This window comes from Oncorhynchus mykiss, chromosome 17, assembly GCF_013265735.2.
Source record: "Oncorhynchus mykiss isolate Arlee chromosome 17, USDA_OmykA_1.1, whole genome shotgun sequence".
Taxonomy (NCBI): Eukaryota; Metazoa; Chordata; class Actinopteri; order Salmoniformes; family Salmonidae; genus Oncorhynchus; species Oncorhynchus mykiss.
In genome coordinates, this window is record NC_048581.1 from 3,640,030 (window position 1) to 3,647,992 (window position 7,963).

General features: G+C 38.8%; 1 long non-coding RNA gene and 1 other non-coding gene across 2 annotated transcripts; both read right to left on the reverse strand.

The window, feature by feature from the left end:
• Positions 1-418: 418 nt before the first annotated feature.
• trnai-uau lies at positions 419-512 on the reverse strand. The gene is made up of 2 exons: positions 475-512; positions 419-454 (listed from the first exon to the last, which is right to left on the reverse strand). It is a non-coding gene; the product is annotated as a tRNA-Ile (tRNA).
• Positions 513-1,708: 1,196 nt separating this feature from the next.
• On the reverse strand, positions 1,709-7,945 carry LOC110487181. The gene is made up of 2 exons (XR_005036744.1): positions 7,779-7,945; positions 1,709-2,826 (listed from the first exon to the last, which is right to left on the reverse strand). It is a non-coding gene; the product is annotated as an uncharacterized LOC110487181 (long non-coding RNA).
• Between the last annotated feature and the right edge of the window lie 18 nt (positions 7,946-7,963).

Here is a 7,963-nt window from a genome sequence, read left to right on the forward strand (position 1 = left end):
ATTATAACATGTGTTAAAATGTACTAAATATTTTGAATTAAATCAATGGTTTTAAAAATGTATCTCAGCTGTCTTTTCCCTCACGCCAGGGTCTGTCGCAGAGAAATGTAATGTATTTTTAAATGTTATGTTATAAACATGACTGGTTATTAAAGTTTGTAATGATGTACAACTGTAGGCCTCCAATGTTTTTACATAAAACACTCGTGATGTATGTTTAAATATGAGTCAAATTTGGTCATTCATTCTAACATGTCTTTAAAAAAAGTGTGTACTAAAAATGTTGGAATTAAATCAAAGGAATTTAGCTGTGCCTGCACTCTGACCTGTTATCTCAATGACATACTTATGAAATGTCCTCCTAAATGGATTGAAAAATGCTCCTTTTCTGGACAATTTCTGGCTCAAGAAAAGTGCATGCTCCTGGTGAGGCTCGAACTCACAACCTCGGCATTGCTTCGCTGCATACTGCTGTATAAGTACCACGCGCTAACCGATTGCGCCACAGGAGCCTGATACACTGATTACCAATGTTTGTGTGTGTGGGGCGTATAAATGTTGAATTATAACATTGCCCAGGCATACACACTCGGAGCACTTTATCTCTGTAGAAGATCGTTTGAAACCAAGGTTTGCACTATCATGCATACAGCATGTCCAGATATCTGCCGACCCCCCGGGGTTAAACATTGATATTTCTAATCAGCGCCCGGTGCCCCCCACCCCGGGGTTAAACATTGATATTTCTAATCAGCGCCCGGTGCCCCCCACCCCGGGGTTAAACATTGATATTTCTAATCAGCGCCCGATGCCCCCACCCCGGTTGTAGACAAAATGTCTCGACATCCCCTCCTGTTGTTTGAATACACCGCCTTTGTTCTCTAAACCAAATATACAGGATGTTGCATACATGATATCTCCCGAAAAAAATGCCACCACGGCCCTGTAAACTCATTCCGTACAACAATTAGCACTTGGATGTAGTAAAGAAATTCTGGAGTGATGTAGATTTGTTTATAAAATGTATTATAGACCAATTTATTATACTATCCCAAAACCGAAGGTAGATTGGACAAAACCAAATGTACATTGGAAGTCGGCATAGTCTTGTTTTCAAAGTCATTTTGCTAGGTGAGATAGTCTTGTTTTCAAAGTCATTTTGCTAGGTGGGATAGTCTTGTTTTCAAAGTCATTTTGCTAGGTGGGATAGCCCCAATGCCAAAACAGGTTTAACGTGTCCATATCAATCACCAATATGCAGGAACAGTTTGGGGATAAATTGAAAACCTAAACATAACATGTGCTATATACACAAACATCTGCCACAATAATCACATTACTTGTATTTTTAAAACAAGCTCCTTATAAACTGCACAAGCACCAGAAACACTGTTGTTTTGACAAATAGCATTAAATCACTGATATCGATTAGGGGGGAAATTAGGTTGTAACTGACACAACAAAAAAAACACATGGAAATGGGAGATATATTTTGCCTCCCTGGTTAGAGGACAACCTGCAGAAGACAGTCAGCTACATTTTGGAGGGATGCGTTTCAATTATATGTCTCCAAAATTAAACTAACAGCTCAAACACGACACAGAATCTGGGAATAATGTGTACATCACTGGTTAGAGGACAATTTGTAGAAAACAGCTAGCTACATTTTAAAGTGATGCATTTTAATTCAAGTGGATTGCCAACGAGGTAAGTGTAACGCAACACTTTTTTGGTTAAATAATACTCTTTCAATACAGAGCCTGGATTTTTCCCCTGATGAGGCTCATATCCACATGACACTTAAATCAACAGGACATCATTAAAATACTCCTACTACAATGTTAAAACATTCTACATTGTGACATCATTAAAATACTCCTACTACAATGTTAAAACATTCTACATTGTGACATCATTAAAATACTCCTTCTACAATGTTAAAACATTCTACATTGTGACATCATTAAAATACTCCTTCTACAATGTTAAAACATTCTACATTGTAACATTATTTCATTGATATCATGAAACAACTTCATGTATGTATTTTCTGATGTTTAATCAGAGATCTTTTATCAGAGTATCTCTTGTCACATTGACTACAGCTATGAGGTTTCTCTCCTGTGTGTGTCCGCTGGTGTTTTTTCAGACAGCTAGATGTAACAAAACTCTTCCCACATTGACCACAGCTATAAGGTTTCTCGCCTGTGTGTCCCCTCTGGTGTGATTTTAAATGTTTTGATGAACCAAAACTCTTTCCACAGTCAGAGCAGTGGTAAGGTTTTTCTCCTGTATGGATTCTCTGATGTATTTTAAGATCTGCTAAAAAGATGAATCTCTTCCCACAGTCAGAGCAGCAATGAGGTTTCTCTCCAGTGTGTATTCTCAGGTGTGCTATCAGGTTGCCTGAGTGAGAAAAATTCTTCCCACATTGATTACAGCTATAAGGCTTCTCTCCTGTGTGTGTTCTCCGGTGTAATGTTAAATTTCCTGAGATAACAAAACTCTTTCCACAGTCAGAGCAGTGGTAAGGTCTCTCTCCTGTGTGTGTTCTCTGGTGTATGGTCAGGTGGCTAGAGGAAGTAAAACTTTTCCCACACTGATAACAGCTATAAGGCTTCTCTCCTGTTTGTGTTCTCTGGTGTATTTTCAGTGAATCTGATCTTAAATAACTCTTCCCACAGTCAGAGCAGCGGTAAGGTTTCTTCCCTGTGGGTTTTCGCTGGTGTTTGAGGTGTTCTGATGTGGAGAGACTCTTCTCTGTCTCTTCAGCATCATGAGGTTGTTGAGGCTCCCCAGAGGATCCCCAATAGTCACGTCTCTCTCCTGTGTGAACAACAAAGTCAGACAGATGGTTAAAGGCCCACAACAACAGAAATCCACTGTATCTTTCAGCTAAAAGGTGATGCCCATGATGTTGTGCAACAATTTACATCTGTAATGAATGTTTAAATGCTTTTACAAACTTATTTGACTATTGTCATAAGACAGTCAAGTGATCAAAAATAGCCATATTTTAGGCCTCCCGGGTGGCGCAGTGGTCTCTGGGTTCGAGCCCAGGCTCTGTCGCAGCTGGCCGTGACCGGGAGGTCCATGGGACGATGCACAATTGGCGTCGTCGGGGTTAGGGAGGGTTTGACCTGTAGGGATATCCTTGTTTCTAGCGACTCCTGTGGCGGGCCGGGCGCAGTGCCAGATGAGATTCGGTTTCCAATAATTTCCTTTCTGTGTTTGCAAACATTGCCACAAGAGGGCGATTTGGTTGCAGAAACTCCTCCATGCTAATGAGGAAACCACTAGTTATGGATGCAGTATATCTGGTAATGAGGAAACCACTAGTTATGGATGTAGTATATCTGGTAATGAGGAAACCACTAGTTATGGATGTAGTATATCTGGTAATGAGGAATCCACTAGTTATGGATGTAGTATATCTGGTAATGAGGAAACCACTAGTTATGGATGTAGTATATCTGGTAATGAGGAAACCACTAGTTATGGATGTAGTATATCTGGTAATGAGGAAACCACTAGTTATGGATGTAGTATATATCTGGTAATGAGGAAACCACTAGTTATGGATGTAGTATATCTGCTAATGAGGAAAACACTAGTTATGGATGTAGTATATCTGGTAATGAGGAAACCACTAGTTATGGATGTAGTATATCTGCTAATGAGGAAACCACTAGTTATGGATGTAGTATATCTGGTAGTGAGGAAACCACTAGTTATGGATGTAGTATATCTGGTAGTGAGGAAACCACTAGTTATGGATGTAGTATATCTGGTAGTGAGGAAACCACTAGTTATGGATGTAGTATATCTGGTAATGAGGAAACCACTAGTTATGGATGTAGTATATCTGCTAATGAGGAAACCACTAGTTATGGATGTAGTATATCTGCTAATGAGGAAACCACTAGTTATGGATGTAGTATATCTGGTAATGAGGAAACCACTAGTTATGGATGTAGTATATCTGCTAATGAGGAAACCACTAGTTATGGATGTAGTATATCTGGTAATGAGGAAACCACTAGTTATGGATGTAGTGTATCTGGTAATGAGGAAACCACTAGTTATGGATGCAGTATATCTGGTAATGAGGAAACCACTAGTTATGGATGTAGTATATCTGGTAATGAGGAAACCACTAGTTATGGATGTAGTATATCTGGTAATGAGGAAACCACTAGTTATGGATGTAGTGTATCTGGTAATGAGGAAACCACTAGTTATGGATGTAGTATATCTGGTAATGAGGAAACCACTAGTTATGGATGTAGTATATCTGGTAAGGAGGAAACCACTAGTTATGGATATAGTATATCTGGTAATGAGGAAACCACTAATTATGTAATATATCTGGAGCAAAAATGGTGAGTGAAGATTTGAGTTTTAATGTATTCTGAATGTTACTGCACATTATCATCTCAAGATCGTAGGCTGCAACATTAGCCTCCGTTTCCAGGTTGTTTATGAGAGCATTTAACTCTGGGATTATAATGGTAAGGCTCGTTATAATGTCCTGCAAAATATAATGTTTGTGTCATTGTCACAAATCAACCGCTTTGTCGGAACTAGAAGCACAAGCATTTCGCTACACTCGTATTAACATCTGCTAACCATGTGTATGTGACAAATAACATTTGATTTATACTTTTTTTTTTAAATACCTCAACCAGTAAAAATGCTCTTTGGCTTTGCAACCAGCCTATCAATGAGTGTTAGCATTCAAGCTAGTAAAAATAACTGCAGATTTCCCTTTTAACAACCACACATCAGTTCAACAACTGCAGATTTCCCCTTTAACAACCACACATCAGTTCAACAACTGCAGATTTCCCCTTTAACAACCACACATCAGTTCAACAACTGCAGATTTCCCTTTTAACAACCACACATCAGTTCAACAACTGCAGATTTCCCCTTTAACAACCACACATCAGTTCAACAACTGCAGATTTCCCCTTTAACAACCACACATCAGTTCAACAACTGCAGATTTCCCTTTTAACAACCACACATCAGTTCAACAACTGCAGATTTCCCTTTTAACAACCACACATCAGTTCAACAACTGCAGATTTCCCCTTTAAAAACCACACATCAGTTCAACAACTGTAGATTTCCCTTTTAACAACCGCACATCAGTTCAACAACTACAGATTTCCCTTTTAACAACCACACATCAGTTCAACAACTGCAGATTTCCCCTTTAACAACCACACATCAGTTCAACAACTGCAGATTTCCCTTTAAAAACCACACATCAGTTCAACAACTGCAGATTTCCCTTTTAAAAACCACACATCAGTTCAACAACTACAGATTTCCCTTTTAACAACCACACATCAGTTCAACAACTGCAGATTTCCCCTTTAACAACCACACATCAGTTCAACAACTACAGATTTCCCTTTTAACAACCACACATCAGTTCAACAACTGCAGATTTCCCTTTTAAAAACCACACATCAGTTCAACAACTACAGATTTCCCTTTTAACAACCACACATCAGTTCAACAACTGCAGATTTCCCCTTTAACAACCACACATCAGTTCAACAACTGCAGATTTCCCCTTTAACAACCGCACATCAGTTCAACAACTGCAGATTTCCCTTTAAAAACCACACATCAGTTCAACAACTGCAGATTTCCCTTTTAAAAACCACACATCAGTTCAACAACTGCAGATTTCCCCTTTAACAACCACACATCAGTTCAACAACTGCAGATTTCCCCTTTAACAACCACACATCAGTTCAACAACTGCAGATTTCCCTTTTAAAAACCACACATCAGTTCAACAACTGCAGATTTCCCCTTTAACAACCACACATCAGTTCAACAACTGCAGATTTCCCCTTTAACAACCACACATCAGTTCAACAACTGCAGATTTCCCTTTTAAAAACCACACATCAGTTCAACAACTGCAGATTTCCCCTTTAACAACCACACATCAGTTCAACAACCGCAGATTTCCCCTTTAACAACCACACATCAGTTCAACAACTACAGATTTCCCTTTTAACAACCACACATCAGTTCAACAACTGCAGATTTCCCTTTTAAAAACCACACATCAGTTCAACAACTACAGATTTCCCTTTTAACAACCACACATCAGTTCAACAACTGCAGATTTCCCCTTTAACAACCACACATCAGTTCAACAACTGCAGATTTCCCCTTTAACAACCGCACATCAGTTCAACAACTGCAGATTTCCCTTTAAAAACCACACATCAGTTCAACAACTGCAGATTTCCCCTTTAACACCAAACATCAGTTCAACAACTGCAGATTTCCCTTTTAACAACCACACATCAGTTCAACAACTGAGTTTATGTTTTCAGAAAGTACTTACTGGTGTTAATCAGCATCAACAATAAAGTATTTTGCAAATATCACAACCAAATATACAAGATATTACCTTAGCGACTGTTTCAAGTAATAATCAAAACAAAAACAACAGTTGCCTATGACAACCGCAAAAAAATATATATATACAGTGCCTTGCGAAAGTATTCGGCCCCCTTGAACTTTGCGACCTTTTGCCACATTTCAGGCTTCAAACATAAAGATATAAAACTGTATTTTTTTGTGAAGAATCAACAACAAGTGGGGACACAATTATGAAGTGGAACGACATTTATTGGATATTTCAAACTTTTTTAACAAATCAAAAACTGAAAAATTGGGCGTGCAAAATGATTCAGCCCCTTTACTTTCAGTGCAGCAAACTCTCTCCAGAAGTTCAGTGAGGATCTCTGAATGATCCAATGTTGACCTAAATGACTAATGATGATAATAAATAAATAAATAAAATAAAATAAATGATCGTCTCATTGGTGAGTAATGGTGGTTGACCTTCGTGGTATAATTGGTGAGTAATGATGGTTGACCTTCGTGGTATAATTGACATGTTGCGTAGCCAATATGTAATGTAGAATGATGAAACAAGTTTGGTTGTCTTCTAGAGTGTCTGGGGGATTGCACAGAAACCAAACTTGACCCGGGTTAAACAACGTTTTGCCGATTTAGATTTCATAAATTGTTTTGTTGCAAGTTGAAAGAGTCTGGAATTAATGCAAAACACTGGATATAAAAAACGATTTTATCAAACAAAAGTACACTACATTTTTATCTCTGGGACCCTCGGGATGACAAATCAGAGCAGCAACTGTCCAGACTATGGGACAGAGTTTCCTGTAGAAGTTCAAAAACAAAGATGTCACTCTGCCCCCCCCCCCCAAAAAAAAAGCCACAATCAAATCAACCAACCAATCTGCAGCTCAAACAATAAAGCGTCATTCCGCCACTTCATAAACGTTTATGATGTAACAATGATGTGATGATGTAATTCCACATTCCACCACTGTTTAGGTAATAAGGTGATGATGGGTGGGGCTGGAGAAATGTAACTACTCTAAAATTCCTATCCACGATATCAACATTCTAGTTTTAACCACGTTTTCAGGCTACACAGTGTTGGTTTACACCACAAACCCTTGACGTGCCTTATCTATATAAACTGGTTACCAACATAATTAGAACAGTAAAAAGTTGTCATACTCGTGGTATACGGTCTGATATACCATGGCTGTCAGCCAATCTGCATTCAGGGCAGGAACCACACCGTTTATAATCTTCAAGAATCAATGGCTAGAAATAAATAATTTTAAAGCAACTGTAGATTTCCCTTTTAAAACCACACATCAGTTCAACTGCAGAGTTTAAGCCTCTGTTCTTAAGACAGTACTTACTAGTGTTTATCAGGCCCCCGGTTTCCCAAAAGCATTTCACGGCTAACTTCATCTGTAGAACCATGCCTAGACGCCTTAAGATGACTTTGGGAAACGGGGCCCAGATATCCAGTTTCCTCCTCCTCCTTTTTCGATGTAACAGTCATCTCCCCCTCCTCCTCTTTCACTCTGAACGCGTCTTCCTC